The following is a 26565-nucleotide window of genomic DNA, read 5'->3' as shown; positions in this document are numbered from 1 at the left end:
TAAAATAAAAATAAAAAGAAGAAGAAGAAGATAAGAAATAAACGTAATACGAATAATAGGATCACGCAAGGGTTGACGCAAGGTTGTCCAGGTTCATGAAAACGAATCGCTTACTCGCAATGGGATCCTTCGATGTCGCTCTGAATTACAGAGAAAGGATTTACGCGACGATCGTGATTCGAGGAGGTATGCATGAACGATCTTGGGTAGTAGGAACCGAGAACCAAGATTCTTCTCTCTTTTCTCTTCCCTCTTTCTCTATCACTCTCTTTTCGGTCGCTCCAGCAAATCGTCTTAATTTTAACAAATTGTAAACAACACCCAAGCAACACTCCGTTTCAGTACTTTGGGGGATAACGTAATCCGCCGACGACGACGACGACGACGACGACGGAAGCAATCTCCTTCTTCCTTTTCTCTCTTTATCTCTCTTGCCTGCGTATCGTTTATATCCTACCTAATACGAAGTTAGTATGTGTTTGTCTGTGTGTCAAAGAGAGAGAGAGAGAGAGAGAAAGAGAGAAAGTAGAAGTGTAGCGTCGTTCTAACAACTCTCTTAGTCTCTCCGTACATTTTCTCTCACTCTCTCTCTCTCTCACACACACACTCGTCCTTCTATCTTTCTCCCTCATTCGGTAGAAGCACCGATGTGTGTGGAAAGTTTGTGAGTTTGCGTAGTTAGCGTTACTTGTGCATTAATTGAGGATTACAACAGCAACGAGATATGAGGCGGGACGTTAGTAGGTGGGCTCCACGATATCCAGGTGAAACGAACGGGGATTGGAGAGCGAAACATGGAGTGTGTGTGTGTGTGTCAGAAAGAGAGAAAGAGAGAGAGAGAGAGAGAACAGATAGAATGAGATGGTCGACAAGCACCAGTACAAGCTCAGACGGCGGGCTTCGAGTCTCAAGCACACGGTAACTTTCCTAATCACCGTAGGAAGCCTCGAGGTAGTCATCCCCTCAGCCATCATACGATCCAAGTATGATAGACACGAAAGCTCGATTAGAGACGCCGAAATCGCATGCAACCTTTTGCGATATATGTTCCAGATGGAAATACCAATGAACGAAAGTAGACGCATTTAAAATTCTTAGATAGTTCGGATTATTCAAGTCGGTCCTGATAATAGTCTTTCTTTGTCATAGTTGTCCTGTCTTCGTATTCGTTGTCCGATTCTACACGAGAGAGAGAGAGAGGATCTTACTGAAGAGGGAAACCGAACTACAAAGATCTCGCCGAACGATTTTCAAAGGAGATATGATCGTCTCGAATTGCTTCGAGTACAAGAAGAACACTCGAGGTCAACCGTCAAAAACATTCGACCTGTAGACGGGGATCCTTCTACTTGTATTGTCCTCTCTTACGTTAAAGAACATTCTTCCTTAAAGCACTCGCGGTCCTATTTTATAGATGATTAGTGGGCTTTTGTTATGTTATTATGGACTAAATTCTATGTTCTATCTCTGTTCGAGTGAGAAATTCATTCGGTATGATAGATTATATCATATAACACGAAACGAAAGAAAATTCTTTATTAATTTTGGCCATTTTATTTTCAATACTTTTATTTTTTTTGAATATTAAATTACGTTTAATTATGAGTGTAGGAGGATCGTGTTTTAAATGATTAAATAATTTTTCTTTTTTTTTTTTTTTTTGTATATAATTATCTTGGCATCGTATAAAATAACGTCGATATTATTGAAATCTATTTTATTTATTTTTAAATCTAATTAAGATTTTTATTTTATTCATATTTTATAAATGAGAATAAAAAAAGATTCTGTTATATTTATATTAGGTTTAATTTAAAATATTTCATAAGCTTAATATAACCGTGTTAGCGATAAAATCTTCGTTATTTAATCCGGAATTATGATCGCTAATAGATCGCGAGACGAAATTAACCTAAGTAATTCCGTTTTGGGTCGATTAGGAAAACGGCTGCTGACTCTTACGTTTTATATACGTTATATACCGTCCTCGAAGTTTTTCTTAACGTTGGCAAGATAAATGATCATAAAATGATCTTTTATACTTGTCTGAATATTCGTAAGTATACTCTTCCTTGAATGAAGAAGATAGAACCGATTCGACGAACGTAATTTCTTTAAAAGTCCAATGACGATACGATTGTGCGTTTGACACAATGAAAAGTTTCGTGAATTCATTCGAAATATTTACATATTTCCTAGTAATATTTTTAACAAAATCGCACAAAAATCATGATTGTTAAAAAATACATATTCTCTAAAATGAATAAACCCAAATTGATGTATTATATATCAAATACAATATCTATTATTTTCATCAAATTACGAATATCTACGTGATAACAAATTTATTCATTTGTTATTTTAAATATTACATTAAAGTATAATACAAAAATATAATATTAATGATCGATTAATAAAACAAAAGTAGAAATCAAAAGAAACTTGTATTTGTGTGTAAGAAACTAATCTATCATCTTTAAGCTCAAACAAAAATCGTTCTAGTTCGTGATAAATTTGACATAGCAGCGGCATGGAAGGAGATGGATAGATAGCATGAAAGAAGTAAAAAAGAAAAGAAAAAAAATGAGAAAGATAGGCGAAGGGGAAGAAGCGGTCTCCGTGGAACTGAATTTAGAACGACGAAAGAGCTACTCTTGTCTCAAGGAAAATGAAATTCTGGCCTCCGTTATCGGGTTCACCACGAAAAAGGATTTTAAGTGCAGCAAAGTGAACGTACTAGGACGGAAGGCATTATCCGGGTGACAATACACCCTATGAAATAGTAAATACGAAAGCAAGGCTACCTCCTGTTCTTTATTTTTCACTCTTTCTCTTTCACTTATTTCCTTTTTTTTCATTCTCCTTTCTTTTCTTTTTTTTTTATTAACCACCTTTCTCTTATTCTTTCGTTCTTTGAGAGAAATTTCAATATTATCCGTTGAACGAGACTACTACTACTACTACTACTAATAGAAAGAATACCGCATAAAACGACGTAGCTGAGGGTAATAGAAGCATACGAGGTAATAAAGAAAACGCTTTGTATAACAAGAAGTGTAGTAAGGTACAACTAGTAAGAAAAAAAGAAAGAAAGGAAGAGAAAAGGAGAGAGAGAGAGAGAGAGAGAGATAAAGATATGAATATGACGCTACTTAAGAATACGCGTATCATCGCATCCGAGCTTAGAAAAAGGGTGATTCGCCTTATCGAGAAACTATCAAGTTTGGTTAAACTCCTCGTAGTTTTATTTTGTCCCCATTTCTATACTGGCAAAACAAATGAATTTAGATCGACAAATATTCGATCCTTAAAGTGAACTAAATTTATTCCTCGAACGCGCGTAATCATCATCGTAATTTTCTTTAAACAAAATAATATAACGATAACGAATAAATTTATTATACGCGTTTTATAATAAATATTGATCGTTTCAAAATATTCTTATTGTTTCTAATAACATTATATGTAACTATAATTTATTCTAATTGAATACTTCAAATTATCTTACACACTTGTTTCATATGATGCTGAATATTAAACATAGATAATATCATGATAATGATAGAACAAAAACATATAAGAATATTAATAAAATTGTATCAACAAGTGTAAGAAAACTTTTTGCTCGGGAATATGTGGCATAGGTACAAAAGTAGTTTTACATAAAAGTAAAAGTAAAAGCAATGTAAACGAGGGCTTAGATATTTCGTTCGTGAATCGTACATTATCGAAGTGACGCGAATTAACAAGCTAGCAAGCAAGCAAGCAAGCAAGCAAGTAGGCAAGCAAGCAAGCAAGCAAGCGAGCAAGTGTGCTCGAGCTTTATCCATGAAATAACAATCGATGGAAACGGAGGAAGGCCTCCACCCTCTCCCGCCCCGCCTGTGAAAATCGTTCGATATAAACACGCTTGAAACGTTCTCTCTCTCTCTCTCTCACATACACACATTCTCATTCTCTCTGTCTATTCGCAGGTAGTAGAGGATGCGAGCGAATTTGTGCGCGCGTGCACACGTCCTCCGTCATTCCCAATACTCCCCTATCCCCATCCCCCTTCACCCTAACCCTCAACCTCACCCCTCCCAAGCCCGTTTTCACCGGCAACCAACTAAACCCCGTTTCCCCCTCTTCTCCTCGGTCATCCCTTTCTCGATACAATGTAGTCGGAGCGAGATTGACCGGGGGTTCAAACCGGGTGGAGGAGAATTGCTGGCAGGGTCGAACCACCGTGCTCCGGCATATTCATGAGCGCTGAGTGCGCGGGGTTTGAACCAATATACCGCCTCTGTTCCGCTCCTATGTATGCACCCGCGCATGCCTCTGTGTGTACAAACACGTATGAGAGATATGTACCACCAACTCTCTGTCTCCCTCTCTCTCTCTCTCTTTATCTATCTCTCTGTCTCTCTATCTCTATCTCTATCTCTTTCTCATTCACATTCCATCTCTTTGTCCCGTTTTGCGAGAATGTGCGAAAATACACGGAATATGAAGGTAGGTTGTGTGGTAGGTAGCAAGGCAAGCCAGTTTCGTTCAGTAAGTAAGCTAAGTTTGTTCCGTTTATAATACCGGTTGGGTTTTATTTATACATGTATATTTTTTTTCTTTTTAATATTACTGGATGTCTATTTTATTTTTTTTTGTTAGAAAATTTAATATGCAAATAAATGTTTTATATATATATATCTCTCTCTCTTTATTTTTGGTTTGTTTTGTTTTCTTCCATGTAATATTAATAGATTTGAAATTTATTAAATGTAATATTAATATATTCTATCGTTCTCTCTCTCTCTCTCTCTCTCTCTCTCTCGGACGAATATATTTTGAGATTGGTTATTTTTTTTTTTCAAAATTTAATAAGAAATAAATAATTGAATGTAAACTTTTTGGGGAAAAACAAATGTTCACTTATTGTTAGATTTGATAAGTAAAGGAAATATATACTTTTCTATATATCTATAATATCCAATGGGATAATAACGCGTTTCTTCTTCTTTGTGTGTGTACACAAAGTACCTCGTTGAAATTGTTGGCAATATTTAACTTCCTCTGCGTATTAACAACGTGTCCAAAGTGTATAGATGCATATATATGTTGTATATAGATATATGTATTTGTATATCTATAAAAAAAGGGAGATAGATAGAAAGAGAGCGAGAGAGAGAGAGAGAGAGAGAGAGAGAGAAAGAGAGATAGAGAATGAAAGAGAAAGAGAAAGAGATTTGATGTTGGATTCTCGCTGGAGGCGCTTGTTTGCAGTGTCCGTCGGCGAAAGGGTAGCCGAATAAAAGCCGAATGGGGGATAGTTCGATGTAGGAATATCCATTGAAATACTTTAATTAACCCTCACGATACCTTTCCTTGTCTCTTTCTCTCTCTTTCTCTCTCTTTCTCTCTCTCTCTTTCTGTTCTTTGGACTCGCTTGCAGTTTGCTTAAAATGCCTCGTCGTGCCTGCTCAAAGGAGGAGATACGTGAAGAGGGAGTTAGAAGGGTGAGAACTAAAAGGAGGAAGAGGAAGAGGAAGAGGAAGAGGGTGTGAGAAGGTATCACTGCCGTCGTACGAATTGATCGAGTTCAAAGGATGTGTAAATCAGTCGCGTTCGTGATCGTATGCATTTACGTAGGAGGGGCTTCTTTGTTGTTAATCTGAGGTACCGGTTACGGGGGGGGGGGGTTAGTTCCAAATAAAATCGAGTCGCAGATAAATATGTACCCTTATTTAACTTTTCTCGACATTATTATCAGATTATTATTATAAAGTAAATCATGAATTTTCGTTAAGGAGTTTTCAATGTTTCATATCTTTTTACCACGAAGAGTAATTATAAGAAGTTACAAATCTCACGAACATTTTATATAGTTTACTTTTTATTAAAATATAATTATTGAGAATATTATTTAGGTTTGATGATTAAAGAAATATTGAGAGAAAACATATTTTTAATATTAATATTATTTAAAATGCATTGTTTGCGTAATCTTAAACGCTAATATAGTGTAGGTTGGATAGCATAGTAAAAGTAGAAGTCGGTAACGCATGGAAATTCGTCGAAATCGTTTCAACTGACGGGGGAACATTGTGATAATTGCACGATCGTGACGATTTAATAATACGAGCACTCGTATCTCCGGATTTCAGTGAAGCCGATAGATTTTATAGTTTGCACACGAGAGGGGCAGCATTACCGTCAATATTTAACGTCATCGCAGCTTCATTGGCATTAACTAATGTGTGACGACGTTAATCTATTTTAGCGTACCGCAGACCGGAGCAATCATAAACCATTTTGCATACAAACCGTTCGCATTAGCGGGCCATATTCGAAATCGTTTTTAATTTACGACCGTACGATCAACGATTAAAGACGAAAAGTCAATGAAAATGTCAGTTACTCAAACACTAATACAACAATATTATTCATCAAACCCCTCTGATATGCTTTATTGATTACCTAAAAACATATTATTCTTCTTTGTTTTTTCTTTTATATTTTATCTTTTGTATTTTATCCTCTTACAATAAGCCAACGAAAAATGACACACTTATTATAGATGATAATTATTTTTCGTATAGACTATGAATTTTACGTCTTTTTTTTTTTTTTTTTTAGATATTTATCGTTCCCGAAAGTTAAATTGGCATCGTTAAGAAAAGAGAATTTATTATAACGGGTGATCAATGATAAAATCGAGTACGAGGAAGTTTGTGTTAGAAAATTCGATTACGTAAGAAAGAACGGGTGTAACGAGAAAGAGAGTGACATAGATGGAAACAAAACGCGAAACAGAAAAAGCAAAGAGAAAGATAGATAGATAGATAGATAAAGAGAGTAACAAGTAACATTTATTTGAACGAAGTGAAAAAGAATGAGATAGAAATAATAGACGAGTGAATGGATACTCTCGAATAAGGGGTGGAGAGTAGTAGTATCTCAGTAGTAGAAAGAAACAAACCGGAAGTTAACAAGGGGGTTGGTGGGTGGGGGTTAAGGAAGACGTATAATTTTCTTTCGTACACCTACTTCGTCAAAGGACCTATCGATCTAAGTTCGAACAAAGGAGAGCTACTTTAATTATCGACTGTCTCTCACCCCGGCACACCCTCCGGACTATTCGGTGGTGTCCTTTGTACGAACCTGAGCCATCGTTGGGATCGTGCAACAAGGATGGAAGAGATAATGCTACTACTACTACTACTACTACTACTACCACGAAGAGAAACGAGAGAGAAAGAGATAAACAGGAGAGCGTAGGAAGGTAGGTTGGTGAAACAAAGATACAAAAGAAGCGGGACGGAGAAAAACGCGAAATGTGAGATAAAGAATAAAAGAGATAAAAAGAGAGAGAGAGAGAGAGAGAAAGAGAGAGATAGAGAAACTATAAAGGGCACGAAGAAAGGGAAGTCCACCCCAATAACGTACGCAGACAGTCCGTGAAACAATATGGAGGAGACTGCTAGCTTCGGATGCGTTGCTAATAAGTAAATACGAATTAGCATTCCGAGTCCTTCACTGATATAAATCAAACGAATTAATTACGAACTATGCTGCCCGAGGGTTGCACACGTGTGAAAGCATGAAAGAAGAAAAGATAGAGAGAGAGAGAGAGAGAGAGAGAGGAAAAAAAAATAATAAAGGACGGGACTATTTTTACTTCAGAGAAAAGAAAGTAAAACGACGTCGTTCGTTCGTTCGATGGCTTTGCATATTGCACAACGTAAATACTAATAAATCCATGTCGTTGGTGAACACGTGTGTAAGTGACGTATACATAACACATATTTACAGTATATATAGGTACTTGTATTCTTGATAGGGTAACATAGGGAAGGGGGGAGGGTGAGGGGGTGTAGGTGGTATTCGTTTCCAGAGAGATTAAACCTACGATGAGAAATATCTGCTTTATTTAACGCATCGTTTCTTTTTTTCTTTCTGTTAACGATCGAGCTACGAAAATAAGACGATTCGCACAATCAACGAACGTATTTGTTAATCTTCCAACAAGCCACGCGAGTAAAGAAAACACAGGGTGAATGAAAAAGATAGAGAGAGAGAGAGAGAAAAGGAAAAGAAAATATCTCCTACGAATTATTGTTCGAGTATACGATAGGGGTGTGGTAGTAAAAGAAAACGAGTTATGTGTCACAACGAATCTAAAGAAGAATAGGATTTACTCTCGATAATTTATTCATCATCGAAAAGGCACTTTGACAACGGGTAAATCGTTATGTACCTACTATTATTTCAAATTTATCCAATCGAATACGATTACAAGGGGGTGGATATAAGTGAATGGATATCGTATAAGAATGATTAATCGATACGTAACACGAATTATTACGATCAATGATTTATCTGTTGAAAAAGGGAAACAAATTCGCGAGAAGTATTTATATTACGCGTATGGTATTATATTAAAATCATTATTATGCTTAACATTATAAAAACTGTTTTCTTTTTGTTTTTTTTTTTTAATTGGGTAAATCAATAAAAAAGATGTTTTAATTATTCGTGAAATTTTTGTCGATGTTGAATATCCGTTGTTTTATTTCCGTTAACAAAAAGTCGAGATTTTAACGCATCATTTGTCATTTACATTACAATTTTCATTATAATAACATTCCTCTCTATATATTTTAACTTTAAGACAAAAAATTTACGTGGGAATAGATAGATTAAAATTAAAAATACGATAATCGTCTTACGACGATTCTAACAAAATTGGAAGAAATAACGACACGTAAAAAGAACGTAAGTGAATACTCTTATCAAAACGTGTAAAAATATATACTAACATATTATACACAACAGATATCAGAAAAATCATTGTTATAGGCATACACTAATCGTTGCGATTAAAATCTTAAGGGAGGACTAAGACCAATATAGACCATTTGAACCTTCGACAAGCTCAACGAGAGAGGAGTAAACGTTCAACGAATAATGTTGTATGAGAGAGCAAGAGAGAGACAGAAAGACAGAGAGAGCGAGCGAGCAAGCAAGCAAGCAAGCAAGCAAGCAAGCGAACGACAACGTGCTGACATTGCTCATTTGTGAAACTCCACGATATCTGTCACGTACAGGCATCGATAATGCGAGCCTTGTACGAACGCATTACGCGTTCGCAAGGCCCGGGCATAAACGGCTCTAGGAGGAGAGAACCGAGAGCACGGGATAGGCTTTTCATTACTGTTTGGTATCGCGTTTCGAGCCACCCTAACGAGTCGAATGAAGGGTTGTCGCGGTGCTCTGGTGGTGCTGGTTGATGGTGGTGGTGATGGTGGTGCTGGTGCTGTTGCTTGCTGCTGGTGGTGGCGCGAACCGGCTGCGGTGGACGCGGCGAGGAGAGAAGGAAACTACTATTGGTGACGAAGGGAACGAGAAGAGGTGAAAGAGGAACAGGAGGAAAATAGGGTAGAGGAGAATGAGGACGGGGGAGGGAGTAAAAAGGGAGGGATGAGGACTCAGAGCAATGCTGAGACGAAGGGAAGAGAATAGTAGTAGTAGTAGTAGTACTAGTAATAGGTGTGAGGTTAAACGGGGATGAACGAGAACTGAGACGGGGTTGTTTGCAGCTTCCCTCTAATTTTGTTGGAAACATCGTTACACCTAGATCGTATCATCTTGTTTATGGGCTTATACCTAGATGCTATTCGCTTCGAACCTTCCCTTCTCCGCCACTTTACCCAACCTCCTCACCCGATGATCACCCACTCACCTCCTCCTATCCCACCCACCCACCGACTCCTTCGTTTCCGCTTCGTTCTTCGGTATTTTATTATCACGAACTCTCTCCTTAGTTCTGTAGGAAACAACATCTCTCGATCTCCGTCTTGCTCGAGCTAAATCGACCTTCTTTTTTTTGTCTTATCGATATTTCGTTTAGATAGATATTACCTTTAACGAGGTCAAATTTAAAAACGTCTTTTTCTGTTTTTTTGTTCTTTTTTAAAAAAATATCCTACTCCCGTTCGTACCTTTTTGCCTTTTATATTATATTTTTTTTTTTTAAAACAGATGATTTTTGTCTATTTTTTATATATATACATTATATAAACATACGTGTTATATAGAATTTATTCGTTCGGAATATCATGAAGATAAATGTGTAAATAAATAAATGTATAAAAAGAAGAGAAAATAGGAAAAATATATATATATGGAATACGCTTAACGTTCGATTTCGTTTAATTAACGTCGATCGTTTATAGTAGGACAAATTATGCAAACACGAGAGAAATAAACGATATCGGCACTTTGGGATTTGTAGGTAATTCGGAGCCACGGGTGCCGCACGCTTGCTTGCTTGCTTGCTTGCTTGCTCGCTCGCTCGCTCGCTCGCGAGGACCGTAATATTTCCTCGTTTACGTATTGCATAGCATGTCTGTAGATACACAGAGATACGTAGAGATACCGGTGTGGTGCTTATCATTGTATTATCAAACTTGGCCAATTGGGTCGTGCAGGATATAGCATGAACATTCGACTATACATACACGAACGATATTCTATCCTATACCTAAAACACATTCTCCTCTACTCATACATTTCATTTTCAAACTATGATACTTTATTAAGTGGTAAGAAATTTTATTACAAATTTTCGTTTCCTCTTTTCTACGAACAATAAATAATCTTTCTTGCCAATAAATAATAGAAATAAAATATGATCAAGATTAAACGGCTTTTACTTTTTAATATGGAATATCAAAGTTAATCAATTTCATAATTGAAATTAACGTAGGATCGTTATAAATTCGACATCGATCCAAATGTAATAATTATATCAATTTAAAAAGTAAAGTATCTTTTTCATTTCTTGTCGGAAGAAAATCCAATATATAAATATTTTAGTTACGACAAGAGAGAAAAATGATACTTGAAAAGAAAATATGATTTTTAAAAGAGTGGGAGGTTATGAAAACTTGAGTTACGGGTAAGGGGAATGGGGAAGGGGGAAAGTGACAACGATCGAGGAACGCAAAAATAAATCTTATTGTTTTGTAAATGGAGTTTACGCGTCGTGGTTCGTAGCTCGCACGATGGTCAACGCGGGTAACACGCGTCAAGGGAATTTAACGACGTTATCGGCGGCGTTGTCCAAACAGAAGCTCCACGGCGTGTACGCAATGTACACAAGGTTCCGATTCGTGCCAGCGAATCGCGTGCTACCCGACGCCCGAGTACTAGCACAGGGGGTGGAAGGGGGGGGAGCAGGATAGTCCGCGACCGTGCAAACAGGAAGACGTGACAGGATAGCGGGGGAAAAAAAAAGAAGAAACAAAAATAACATTAACAAAAAAAAAAGAAAGAGAAAAAAAAAAAGGTAACGAGAAAGAAGGAAAACGCGACGCGTGATGTGGGGTTGGGAGGGGGGTGGGCGGATACCTTCACTGCGTGTAACATTTTCATGTGTAAATCTCTTCCTCCGACGAAATTGTTTCTTCTTTTCTATCTTCTTCATCTCTATGCGTACAGTATACGGATAATTGTTTGTAAAACGAGTAAAACACTAATAAATTCTTTTCTTTTTTTTCCTCTATCACAACTTCGAAATTATCATTTATGCATAAATTTATTTTAGTCAACTAACCCATACGAAAGGTATACAACAACAACAAAATATATATTTATATAAAAATCTTCACGGGAATTAAAATGTTGATTTATGTATTTTATGCAGATATATAATTTAAAGAGAATTATAATTTCAATCAATTAATCAATCAATCAAAGTAAAATAAACAAAGTGTAATAATATAAACGAAGGATAATTATTCGTGATAGTTTTCGTTCCAGAGGAAACTATTCCGAGATCGTTTGACCGATCATAATATACTATTCGAAAGGTTGAAGTTGACCCTTCGGTGTTTAGTCGATCGGTAGAGAACCCAAGAGCGTCATCCTCATCGTCGTCGTCGTCGTCGTCGTCGTCGTCGTAATCATAGTAGTAGTCGTCAACGACGACGTCTATTGTCATATTGTCATATTGTCGCAGTAACAGCTTTGATGGGCCGCCAGTTTAAACGCAGACTCACGCTCGCGAGAGAATATACCGATGTGTTTCCTCGTTCTACTCGGCTGTACCTCCTACGACCACTTTGTAACGTGTATTACAAGACCACGTTTATATACGCAGAGATAGAGAGAAAGAGATAGTGAGTGAGAGAGAGAGAGAGAGAGAGAGAATGCATTCATATATCTGTCTCTCTCGCTAACTATCTCTCTATTTATCTGCCCCCTTCCCTCTCTTTGTTGTATGTGTATATGTATATATATATATATATATATGTATACGTATACACGTCTATACATTCACAAATACACACGTATATATTAGTCAAGCATGATCTTGGACGTTTGCATGGACCACGCACACGCACACGCACATGCATACATAAAAGCATACACATATAAACGGCAGAGACTCGCATTATATCAAAATATAGCACATCTACCGGGTGCCCGCATTACTCTATTGTAACACAATCTCTTGTTGTTGTACCGTACGTGTACGTGTTTAGGTATGTACCTACTAAACGGACATTGCACATCTCTTATCATTCATGTATATTGGAACGGGAATACGGATACCTGATCTTATCCTATTCTTCGATAACTGTCCATCAGTTGACTAACTTCCAATCGAGATCATTCCGATCGATTCGAAATCACATTTCGTGTAATTAACTGATTAAATCATTCAATTTTTGTTTTCTTTAATATCAAATATACATTAGTTATTTCCGTTCATTCAATTTTTTTCATTCTACATTTTCTAATTTGATTGAAAATATATTGTTAAATTTATCGGTTGTATATTATATAGATGATTTTAAACGAAGACGAACGATTTATCTCTCGTTAATTTTTTCTCTCGCATTGTCTCTCTTTCTCTTTTTTTCTTCGTAGCACGATTCGTATGGATAATATCTTTTTATTTTTTATAAGGAACATTAACGAGCGATGTATAATTAGAGTCAACGTTGCTCGTTCTACCACGTTACGTAAATTATTACAAGTGGCAAAATGACATATGCACGTACATATGTTCGTTGCAACCTCTTCTCTCTCTCTCTCTCTCTCTCTCTCTCTCTCTCCTATTTTTTATAATAAATATATTTTTAATTGATATTTATATATATTATATGTATAATTCTATACCCTAAGAATATTACTCTAAGGTTATTTTTTAATAGTTAATTACCGCACTGTATATCTCTCTTTTAAATTTTCCTTAATCCTTTTCATATATTAGATATAATAAACTCGTATTGAAATGATAGAAATAAAAAGTTCTTTTCTGAGTTAAACTCTTGAACAAGAAATTTAGTAGCATTGGATGGACAAAACTTGGCTTGAAATTCGAAAGGGTAATTAGTGTAAAACGACCGTGTTACTTTGCGTTACGCTCTCAGAGATCCGGGAAGTAAACTTAAAACGGCTTTACGTGTATATATACATATATATATATATATATATATATATATATTGGTATATACACGTAGTAATATAAAAAGTAGCGAAGCCATGTTTAGAGTTTCAAAAGTTAGTCGAGTTTAGGTTAAATAATAGCATCTTTCTTAATTAACTGCTGAAGTTATAGTTGTATTAGAGATATGTACGTGCACAAACATAGGAGAATAAAGCATCTATTGAAGAGAGTTTGAGCGACTCTCAACATGATACTCTCTCTATATATTTTGCTTCCTATCTCTCTCTTTCTCTCTCTCTCTCTCTCTCTCTCTCTCTCTCTCTCTCTGATACTCTATTAGAGCTAGTCTTAATGTCCAACTGATCGAGAACCTAACTCAATGTTAGGGAGTCGAAGCATATCGCTGTACGATAGAAGATAGAAGCTTTAGGTATTCCATGACAAGCAACAGCTCTCTATGGCCATCCATATTCCTCTTGAGTTCTACTTCCTAGAGAAAGATAGATAGATAGATAGATAGATATAGTGAATGAGTGAGTGAGTGAGTGGGTCTGTGAGAGATAGATAATACTTGGAGAGTCTAAGTTCGATTAAACTCACACAGAACGTATCACTTTTCCCTTTAACATCGTCTTTCATAATACAATATATAGTTATGTGTGTTTAATTCGTAAAAAAAAAGAAAAAAAAAGTGATAGTTTAAAATAAATCTTTAATATTCACATTATGTTTTTGTTTTTATATTATAATATCGTATACACATTTAAATCGAAAAGAGAAAGAAAGAATATAAAAAAGTCAAATCGATTTAACTCTTTAATTGGATCATCAAGATAATCTATAAAGTTCCTCCGTTGATTAGGGATACCCTTCGTATAGTCATATCACGCTCGAATAACCATACGATTTGGGAAATCGATCGATAGGATTAAAATTCGTTGGTGGGCTTCGTGATCTCGACAATATGGTTGCGTCTGGATAATGTCGAATATTCTGCGGTAAGTTAGGCACATAATAGCATATATATATATATATGTTATGTATAAACACACGTATATATTTCTATATATATAAATATATAAACATATACATATTATACGTAGATATGTGTAAAATATGTTTTACCTATAGAACATTCGCATTTCATTTTCATAAACGTTTCTAATTTCCAATGTTGGTTACTATTAGCGTTCGTATCAATTAATACGTCTCGTTACGGTAATATAAAGCAAATTATAATATATATATATATAGAGAAATTAATATTAAAAATAGACAACAACAAAAATAGAAGATAATTTATAGAAAAATGTTTAATTAAAGATTGGACTTAAACATTTATTAACAAAGATAAGATTTAACCGAGTATAATATATTTCTTTTTTTATTTTGTCTGTGTATGTATGTGTCCAACCCCTTCTTCCTTGGTTTCAAGGTTCACGCGCGTGTCAACAAACGACGGAAAAGCGGTCCCGTGGGTACGATTGTCACGGCACAAATTATCATGCCCTCGCTAACGCGCGTATTCTGAAGGGGTCGAATACGTTTTGGGTAGACGACGACCATCGTTCTTGGTTTTCTCGTAGTATAGCCCGAAGCATTCACGAGAAACACCTTTTCTTTAACGCGTCTAACCATTTTTTTCCTTTATTCTGTTAGTACCAACAAGACTTTTTCTTCCCCACGTTTTTCCCCCCCCCCCGTCACTTTCTTTAATCTTTTTCAATTTCTCTTTCGTCCCCCTCCTAAACTTCCTCTCCCCCCGACCCATTTGTTCCGTATTTTCGATCGTAATGATTTCTTTGATATTTTGTTGCTTTTTTTTTCTTCTTTTTCTTTTTTTTGGTTTTTACGAGACGACGAATGATTATATTTCAAATGTTAATTTTTTTAGTTAAATCCAAAAAAATAATAATGATTATCGAATTGAATTGATATTATTCGAATAGGTTAATATTCATCGTAGATTCTTTTATCGGATCGAAAAGTTTTTATGTGATAAATTTGTTATCGACAGGCAGACCAAATATCGATATTACTACTTAATTCCAACATCTTTTCTCTCTCTCTTTCTCTTTCTCTCTCTATTTTTCTCTTTCTCTGATAGAATTTATACTAAATTATTACTTACACGATCAATTCCCCGATCAAAATCCGCTTTTGCTACTTGCTCGTAGAACTCGATGACTTTTTAATGATCATTACCGAATACGACGTTAAGCGATAACATAACTTTGAACTTTTCCCGAATATTTTAACGAACGCGATCAATTTTGACGTAACGTTATAAACTTTTTACCAAAATTAGATCGTTATTTGAACAGGAAAAACGGATTGAAAATTGAAGTTCGAAAGTTCTTTCTTGCTTTTTTTCCTTGTTCAATCATTAAATCGGATCTTCCGAACCTAGGCGCGTACGCGGTTTAACATTAATTGTTCAAATAACTTTCTAATATGAATTCAAGGAAAAAAAAAAAGGAATAAAATAATCAAATAAAATAGAAATAATATTCTCTGGCATAGAAGCGAATCATCTTACATAAAGAAGGATAGATAGGAATAGAAAGAAAATAGAAAACCCGAGAACGTTATCGAGTACATGCATTTACCCAGGTTTTTTTTTTTTTCTTCTCTATCTCTCTCTCTCTCTCTCTCTCTCTCTTTTTCTCCTATATTCTGCGGAACGAGCAAACAGAGGTGGAAAACGTTAATGACGGGTAGCCCTTTAGTGCCAGGCTCGGGTGTGGCAGTACACACACACCCGTACACACACGTACACATATGTCGAGAGATGTACGTTGAACATGTGTTTTCAACGCGAATAGTGGAACATAAAATAGATATGTATATATATGTATTATATATAGAAGTATGTATGCATATGCGTATTTATGACTCTCTCTGTCTCTATCTCTCTCTCTCTCTCTCTCTCTCTCTCTTTCTCTTTCTCTTTCTCTTCATTTGTGTATGTGAATGTGTGTGTATTTGGAACGACGGTAAAGCTCTCCAAATAGAACGATTCATCTACGGACATTAATACCCTGGTTGGATCGCGAGAGAGCTTTACCATTATAATTTAATCGTTAGCTTGATCCACCAGTAATTTATTCTTTTAGATCGAACTCGAAAGAGATCAAAAAATAGGGAAATATATATATATATTCCCTATTTTTATATATATATATATATATATATTTATTTTATATATATATATATATATTTATAATGTGTATTAATAAAACCTAACGTTAAATCATTTCGATATAAATCGATTTATCGGTAATTCGTCAAAATTGTAACAAGTAAATTACACTCCAATAGAGAACATTAATAAAATAATATTTTCTTAACGATGAAACGATATGAGAAGTACTTAACTAGTTGAGAAAATGAAAGAGAGAGAGAGAGAGAGAGAGAGAGAGAAGAGACTAGACTAGACATTTACACACGTTCTCTCATTATAACGTTAACCATTTTTTTTTACAAAATTCATCCTGTTAACCGCGTAACCGGAGATACACAGACCAGATGCGGCACCTGGCATGATAAAATTGCAAACTCTCCCTGTTTTTTTGCCACTAACACGGGGAAAAATTTTAGATTATTCGCGGAATGCGATCTCAAAAATAGAGAACGAAAAAGAGAGAGAGTGAGAAAGTGGTTAAAAATGTAGCTTAATAATTTCGCATACACGTTAACGTAAAAATGCTGTGAGGTTTTTCCCTTGGAAGACGTTAGGAATAAGGCATTTTGAAAATATTGAAGTATTCGTTTTAAATATGATCTCATCTCGCGTGTTCGAATAAAAATATATTCATAACTTAAAAGAAAAAAAAAGGAAAGGAAAAGAAATGATTGGATAATCGTTGTACTATGTTTTAAACGAGCAACGAAGACTTCGATCCGAGATTCGAAACTATTTTTTGACGTTTTTAGATATTTTAAAAGCCAATAAAACGCCGGAAGAACCCGTTAACGGAATAAACGTCGGCTGCTCTCAAAAAGAATCAGAACAATCTACGAAGTCCGAATGCGGAATTGGCTGTTGCAATTAAATCGTAGAAAGGTAAATTAAATCGGTATTTTGCATCAATATCTCTCTCTCTCTCTCTCTCTCTTTCCTTCGTTCCATTTTACTGTTGATTTTACTTATGTAACATCGTTACACCGTCGTGCCCTACTATTCAACAAAGTTGTTCGAACTCACGGTTATTATTATCTTTTCAAATTGAATACTAGAAATAAATCGGGTCTACTGCATTTCTGACATTAACAGAATTTATCACAATATTTCTGTTATCTCTCTCTATATATATATATAAGAGAAAAAAAAGAAAAAGAAAAGAGAGATAGCGAGAGAGAGAGAGAGAAAGAGCAACGGAAAAATATAATATTAATTAATGTATTTATTATATAAATAAGGTTTCAATGAAATTGGCAATTAATTAAAAATTGTTGTATATTTTAAACGCAAGAAGAAAAATATGGGAATACGGGAAAATTGTGTAATAAGTAACGTTGAAAAATAAGAAAAAAATTAAATAAAAAAAAAAAAGTTACAGTTCACGCCTCGAATGGTTCACAGATTGATAACTATAATATTAACGAATGGCCGTAATTAACGCTTCTACGAAGGAAATGAAGGGTCTGCTACGAACGGTTTCCGGAGACCGCCAGATCAATTTCGTCCGATGTTACGCAAATTGTCCCAATCCTGGTGGTATTGTCATATTAATCATAGAGACGGCCGACCCTTCGGCGAAGGGTGAGCAGTCAGTCGGCTTTCGAAAATCGCCCTTTCTCCCTTTCTCACTTTGCTCGAACGTAGTCACTCTAGTAAATTACGAGTCATTTTATCTTCGTCATCGCTAGGAGTTAAAGAAGAAATAATCTTTACGTTTGTTCATATAAATGTGATAAAAATTCTTTAATTAAAAATCGAGCAATGACGAGTTAACGCGTTTAACGTAAGACACAAATATTCCTATTAATATTAATTTTAACTGCAAAAAAAAAACAAGGTTAAAGGAAGGATTAAATATATATATATATTGTATATAAATACAAAATTAACAATTCATCGTAATATCTAATTTCATATTCTAACTATTCGCCACTCGCATGAATACATATATACATATTACTATTTAATCTACACATATTTCACGAATAAAACGGAATTATACAATTATTTAAGGTTAAACGTGTACACGTGGAACCAAGTTTAACCGGTTCAAAATTTATGAATTACTTTTTCAAATTAAATTCTCTCCACACCCCATACCCCGTCGCCGAATACACGCGTTAATCGTTAAAAACAATTTGGAAGAAATATTATATAAACAATGTTGCAAATTAATGTGCATCGAACGAGAAACAATTGCGAAAAAGATTTCATCGAGAAGAACATCATTTCGCATCTCACTCTCATTCATTCTTTTCGGTAGAAAAAGAAAAGAAAAAGAAAAATAAAACAAAAAAAAAAAAGGAAATCACACATTCGCATTCGCATTATACTACGAAAGCACGGAATCTCCGCTAGGGAGACGCTTCAGAAGGTCCGCTCGCGTTTTCAATTAAACCACGGGTACGATATTTTCACGCTCGGGTCCGCGCCGAGGGACAAGCCGGAAAAAGTAGACACTCTTTTGCCGAGTTCGGTCGTTATGAACGTTGAAAAGCTCTTGCTTGCTTGCTCGTTCGTTCGTTCGTTCGTTCGTTCGTTCGTTCGCTCGCTCGCTCGCTCGCACTCTCGTTAAAAAGATTTAAGAACGGGCAGGGAGAACCCAGAAAAGGGTTGGACAGAGGACTGGTATGCAAGGCTGCTCGTTCACTCGCTCGCTCGGCCTATAGATAATACGATGGCGTGCAATGCTTCTTTTTTTTCTTTTCTTTCTTCCTACCCCCATAACAGAAATTCACCACCGTTTCTATCTCCCTCTCTTTCTCTCTGTCATATTTATATACATATATGTATATAAATGTATATATATACACATATAAATATATGTATACATACTTCCTATATATTATATACATATATACTTACACATAGACTAGCTAGAGACGTAAAGTACAGCATAAACGCGTACCTCGGAGTGGTTTAAAGCAATTATTTTTAATACACGAAAGATTTATGGCGCAGAAGAGCCGTTACCAAAAAGGTTTCTGGGTCTCTCTGGCCGTTATCTTTCTCTCTATCTCTTTCTCTCTCTCTCATTCTTTCTTTCTCGTTCACACCAAATCTTCTTTCCATTCCACTCTTATCCTCAGTACCGTTCAAAAAGGCATATAGAAGAGCAACTAGTTATCTCGAGCTTTTTTTTCTACCGTTTCGTCGAGAGTGAGAAAATCGAATAAAAAAGTAAAAAAGAAAAGAAAAAAAAAGAAAAAGGCATACTATCTCGTAAAGGTGCGAGAAAGCCACGATTCGTCACACTGCGAGAGTAACCATCTGACTCTCCGTCCAGTTATATCAGACGGCACATTATTTTTCTTCCCTTTTTTCCCCCTTTCCTTTTGTACGGGGTCCTCAGCCAACATCAATCCACTCTCATCCTTCCTCAAGAATTTTCTGCTGCGAACTGTAAATCCATTCTGTCAGCAATGGTACGCCGAGATTTTATCGTCCAGTCCTACTACGTTCAACCTATCACTGATTTTGGCCTGTTAAACCTTTCACCAATCGTTTTTCTCCAATCAAGATTTATCTCGGATGAAAATTGTACGATAAAAAAAGAAAAGAAAAAAACGAAAGAGACAGATAGATAGATAGATAGATAGAGATAGAGAGAGATGAGTGAAAAAGAGGGTAAAGTTCCAGTGACCTCTATATCTATCAACTATATAGCCTAAAGGAATATTAAATCCGTTATACTACCCCTCATTACACGGTACGGTACGTTGTTTTATTAGACACGTTCATCGCACCGAGGGTTACATTAATTTACCCATGGCGGTTTTAATTTGTCGGGGGGTGAGCTCTCTCTCTCTCTCTCTCTCTCTCCCTCTCTATCTATCTTTCTTTCTTTCTTTCTTTCTTCCCTTTCGTAAGCCGTGAGTCATAAGTCGAACCGTGGATAATAGAATTCAGAGAGAAACAGAGAGAGATAGAGAGAGGGAGATAGAAAACATTTAATGAAACGTCTAGTACGATTCCCTTGGATTCGTCTCGACCAGGATAATAAAAACTTTTATGTGTTACTTCGCGTGTAATAAAAAATATTACACGTCGTGCCCTTTTTCCTTTTTTTTTTTTCTTTTTTCTTTATATAACGGCTATATACCAATACGCATACTATTACCTATAACTCGAATAGGGTAATGCCTATCGTAAATAATCCATCGTTATTGACAAAGAAAAAAATGAGAGAAATAGAAATAAATTGGGGGAGGGATGATACGTCGATAATTTTTTCTTATCTCCGTTAAATTCAATCGATTCATTGACGAAATAATAAAGTCGATGAGAAAATAACAACAACAACAGTAACAATAAAACGAATAGACTAATAATAATAGAACGTCGTTCCTAATCGAAATAAAAATCGATTTCCTATGAATGTTAGATATATATATATATATCTCTATCAAGAATTCAAACAAAAAAAAAAGAAAAAAACAGGAGAAAATAGTAGTAGATATCTAAGTACGTACGTGTAAAAAGAAAAGAAAAGAAAAAGGTCGAGAGGGGGTGAGTCTTATGGAAAGGGGAATGATTTGGTATCGCCATGGGGAACGACGAGTACTCGAAGTAAGGTGGGCTAGGGAAGGACGAAAGTATGGGGGTACCCCGAAGAAGAGACAAAAGTAGTTTTTTCTTAGCACTTAATAGTAAGTTCGGTCTTTCGGTCTCGCATTTTTTTTCCGACGTTCAAAATAAAATAGAAGAAGATACGATAGGAAGAAAGAAAAAAGAAAAGGGGTAAAGAAAGGACAAGCTTGGAAAGTTATTTTCCAAGCCGGTAAAAAGAACAAAAAAAAAAAACAAACGAAATGTTGGTATCCTAGATTAAGGACCAAGATCAAGACCAAGACCCTGAAAAGCCCTTCGTGATTTCCTATTAGCACAGATATTGCCAAGGACACGTTCCATGACGAAAGTAATAATTTATCCGAGCGTGTTCACACACACACACACACACACACACTTTCCACGTTGGGGGTTGCTAACGTTTCTCTCCCTTCGTATTAGAGATTTTTTTTTTCTTTCGATTCCACCCTTCGACTATCTCTCTTTCTCATATATATATATGTATATACTCATACACGTGTCCTCGGCACATCTTCGTTTGAACCGAGCCGAAGTTAAACTCAACGGCATGAGCGTTTTCGTTAGCGTTCGTTGTAGCGCAAAAATAAGTGAGTGTATGATGCCGGGCATGGACGTATGGGGGGAATTATATATGGGCTTGTAAGTGGAAAAGGAAAGAAAGAGAGTTGTACGTTACCTTCGAGGGATATAGGAGCGGGAAAGGGGGGTTGAATACTTTAACGCGGTTTTTCGTACAAGAGACGCGAGCTTCTGGCAGCCCTTCTTCTTTTTTCTTTATTTTTTTTTTTTATCAAAGCCATGATGCTTGATTTCTTTTTTTTTTTGGTCTCTCTCTCTCTCTCTCTCTCTCTCTCTCTCTCTTATTCTCTCTCTTTTCCTTCTCATGCTATTTTTTTTTTTTTTTTTTTCTCGACCGTATTACACCCTCTCTTTTCCTATAACAGCAACGGAAAAAGCTCGTTCGTTTCGGTCGAACGAACGAATGAACGAACGAAGGAACGAAGGAACCAAGGAATGAAGGGACGAAGGAAGGAACGAAGGAACAAACGGACCGTCGACGGATGGAAGTTAATCCTTCGCGCGAAAAGCAAAAGGCAGAACCCGACCGTCTGCTCTTCAGAGTTTCATGGAGCTTTGGCTTAGACGGTTAACGACGATGAAAAACGAAAAAAAAAAAAAAAAACGGGAAGAAAAAAGGAAAAGTGAAAAAAGAAAGAAAGAAAAAAAAAAGATAAAAGAAAGGAAGGAAGGAAGGGCCAGGGGGGACGACCGAAAGAACCTCTTTCTCCCCCATTTGACTGTTAAATGTGTCCTCCCGAAACAAGGGTAACGTTCACAAAATTTCTTTTAACTCTTTTCTGTTTTCTTTTTTCTTTTTTTCTTTCTTTCTTTTTAACTCTTACGTATTAGCAATTCGCTTTCATCGTTAGATCCTTTGTACTAACTGGCAATTGTTTGCTTTATTTTTCTTTTTTTTTTCCTTTCTTTCTTTCTATTCATTTTTTATTTTATTCACTTTGTCTCGGATTTTATTTATAATTCGAGATCCCCACCCCACCTCACCCCCCTTCGTGCGATGATGATGATGATCGAAAGTTTATTTATACGAAAATATTCTAGAATAATATGAGCTACGCGAAATATATTCGTTCATTTGATATAAAGTTCGTTTTTAGTCGTAAGTACTACTTCAAAGGATAATTGGCATTTCTCTTTTCGTATACGCAAACGAGACTTGGATTATTTCAACGGGTGATCTATTTTCCTTTTTTTTTCCTTTTTCGTTTATTATTATTTTTTTAGCTTTTTTTTTTTCCTTTTGTATCTTTGCTTTTCTTTTCTTTTCTTTTGTGTTATTCGAAATCTCGAGCTTTGTCAAAAAGTGAACGAAGTACCGACGACGACGACGACGACGACGACGACGTTTGTGTCGGTCGCTCGTTTTCTGTGGAAAAATATGTATCTGGATCTTCGATGGTACTTCTGACGAAAAAGAAAAAGAAAAAGAGAAAGAGAAAATAGAAAAAAGAAAAATATGAAGAAAAAAAAAACAGAAAAGAAAAGAATAGAAAAGAAAAGAAAAAAAAAACCATGAGAAAGGAAGGAACATAAAGCACGACGATAGCGTCTGAACTGAACCTCGTTCGACCTTGTTCGACCTCGTTCGCTTTGTTCACGTACAAAGGTTAAAATCTGTGCTGGAATGCACGGAGTCTTGTTGCATATTAAAATACACACCAGACGAATCCTATATAAAGTATATAATATATGTATCTACGTATGTATTCTTCTATATACATACAATTCACATATAAATGCATACTTCTGTATATATCTTTTATATATTGTACGATATAAAGCGGCCGCGTACACACAAATATCGATCGGATCTCGTCTCTCGTGTTTGCAAGTCGAATTCAATCTTTCCTCTCGTTACACGAATTTAATACACATACACACTAACACGTGCATACACACAAACTCGCATACGCGAACGAAAGAAACAAAAGTTATTTTTTTTATAAGATCAAAGTTCAACGATTCTTCGTAATATTCTTTAAATCGAATTTACAATTTTATTGCAAAAGTTTTTGCAAGCACCATTCTGTGACTACAATGATGAAACGTTTGGGAAAAAACACTAAAATGAGTAAAATTATGTTTATATTATTTTTCTTTTTTAATTCACACTCTTTTTCCATGTCCAAACAAATAATAATAATAATAATAATAATAATAATGATAATAATAACATGAGAGAAAATGTACTCTGATGTTGTACAGCGAGTAAAGGTTCTCTTGCATAAGCAAAGTCTATCTTAATTAATGTCGTTCGAAATGAGCGGCATCCGTATCGATGTCTCCAAGTGATACGAAAGTTGTGAGAGAGAAAGAGAAAGAGAGAAAGAGAGTGAGAGTGAGAGTGAGTGAGCGAGTGGGTGAGAGAAAGAGAGAGAGAGAGAGAGAAAGCTGAGTTTCGGAAGCAAGTTAATAAGAGGAACAGAGTTATAATGATTATTATTATTACATCGTGCACTGTTCGTCAAACAAGACGAAGAACGGCGACGTGTGCATCTTAGAGGAGTCATGGATCTTGTTGGCTGACTAAACTCGAGCAAGATGTAAATCCCATTAGCGAAACTTGACGCGACTATCTTGTCATTCGAGTGTCTCCGCAAGGCGTAAATCAAAATTCGACGTGAGAACCATGTTGAAATCTTGACTGGTTTTAAATAGAATACGGATAATTGTTCTTACGTTAATTAAATAAAAAATTATGCTTATAATGTTGTCGTAAAATTCTTTATAGAAAAAAAAAATATGATAATAATAATTTAATTAATTATTTCAGATAAAGATCGACTTTTTCTTTTTGTGTAATAGTTTTGACGGGACGACATAAAAAAAAAAAAAGAAAAAAAGATTTGTCACCTATTCTATCTTATTAACGAATCATTTAATTTGCAATTATAAGAGAAAAAAAAATGATAAAATAGAAGTAAGACAAATATCGCTAGCTGTAATGTCTACATGTTGAAACATAGACGGCAACGAAGACGACAACCAAAATCCTGCGGTTGTGGCCGCTATGTCTTTCAGTGGTACACCATGCAAACATTCAGTAACCCGATACCGAATGCATCGTGTTTGCACAGACAGCTTGTCTTTATACTCTCTCTCTCTCTCTCTCTCTCTCTTTCTCTTTCTCACCGATTAACTTTCAAATATAATACGTGCACATTTACCCCGTTCCACCATTCGTTTACGGTTTAATTAGCAACCCCGTCCGATGTAATTGCACGAAAGTCTTTGAGAAAGATACATGAAAGCTGTGCAGTAACATATATTACATAATACACGTATACTAGCACGTACACACGAATATCACGTATCCTTAAAGAAATCCCTTTTAACATCAATTTTCTGCGTGACCGATTAAAATATTTCTCATTCGTTAAGAATCTACCAAGTGAAATTTGTGATAACGTTAAATAACAAATTGGTATTAGAATCCTGTAAAATTGCTAAAAACATTTCTAAGAATTTTTTTTACAATTGAGAATTCACACACATTTAAAAAAAAGTTATAGAATATTTCTAGGAAAGGCCACCACGAATATCTAGTTATTTCCCTGTTGGAGTTTATCGTGACAGAACGTGTAGAACGTTCATGAATTTCGAGATTTTCTAGTTCGAAAATATTCATTAAATGGTTAAACGTGAAACGAGAAAGTCAAAGAAAGTCAGAGAAAAAAAGAAAGAGAGAGAGAGAGAGAGAGATAATTCTAAAAGAAAAAGAAGAAGAAGAAAAAGGTAAGAAAGAAAATGACCAGAGGCGTATCGTCGACGGTAATCTTCGCGAGAGGTACTCAAGGGAGCTAGTGAGAGGTCCTTGCCTTGCAGAAAACTGCCGATATCTTATTCTAAGGATGGGCGTAAGGAATAATCTTCTATGCATAGCTTGATTCTACCTGTATCGTAGTGTTTACTTTAGCCTTTGGGAGTGACAAACAGGCGTAGTAGCATTGCCATTATATTTTAACTCGTCGAATAGTGGTTTAACGAAGGAAACCTCGCCTGATATTACACACACACACACATATATATATACCATATATATACATTTAAGATTTCACGATAGTCTTTTAGTAGAAGAAACCACCTTCAACGTATTCCCTAGCGAGTAGTCATCCCCTCTCTTCATGCAACTCTACTACCACCCTTTCCTCATCTTGAAAATCGAAATTCGTAGTCCTACCTTCAAACTCCTTCTCCTTCTTATCCTTTCCTTTCCCCTTCTCTTTCAACCCCGCCTCCGCCACCCCCCACTCTTTCTTTCTTATCCCGGCATACTCCCCCAACCTTTTGATTAACCTATGCATACTTGAAATCGCCCTAGCACGATTTCCCGAGCATGAAAGTTTAAACGCCCTTTTCGCCGAGCAACCTCCTTGAGAGTAAGAAGAAAATCATTCCCCTCTCCTACCCCCATACCCTTCCCTACACCCTCAACCCATCGACGACGTTTCTTTCTTTCTTTCTTTCTTTCTTCCTTTCTTTATTTATTTTTCTTTATTCGTGCTACGAAATTCAGTTCTTTTCGATTACTTTTCAACATCTTTTTCCTTTCTATTTGTAAAGAATATGTTCAATAATATCGAATTCATCGATTGTTATGAAGCAAGTATCGAAAGAAATGATTATATTCCCTAGAAACAAACAGTCATTATTACGATAGTTAGAATCAAAGAAAGTACGTATCAATGATCCTAACGTTGCCAAAAGATTTTGGATTGAAGCCCAATAGTACATAGTGTACTATCCTCCTCCTCCTCTTCTTCCTCCTTCTCCTCAG

The 26565-nt window shown here is 35.8% G+C and overlaps 1 long non-coding RNA gene across 1 annotated transcript; it reads left to right on the top strand.

Annotated features, from left to right (window-relative positions):
- On the top strand, positions 1–23796 carry LOC106787424. Its single transcript, XR_001381780.1, has 3 exons — positions 1–1075; positions 1150–2782; positions 22154–23796. It is a non-coding gene; the product is annotated as an uncharacterized LOC106787424 (long non-coding RNA).
- Positions 23797–26565: the final 2769 nt, after the last annotated feature.

Source organism: Polistes canadensis, unplaced genomic scaffold (genome assembly GCF_001313835.1).
Source record: "Polistes canadensis isolate GaletaPanama2010 unplaced genomic scaffold, ASM131383v1 scaffold_100, whole genome shotgun sequence".
NCBI classification, from domain to species: Eukaryota; Metazoa; Arthropoda; class Insecta; order Hymenoptera; family Vespidae; genus Polistes; species Polistes canadensis.
This window is presented reverse-complemented; position numbering and strand designations above follow the sequence as displayed.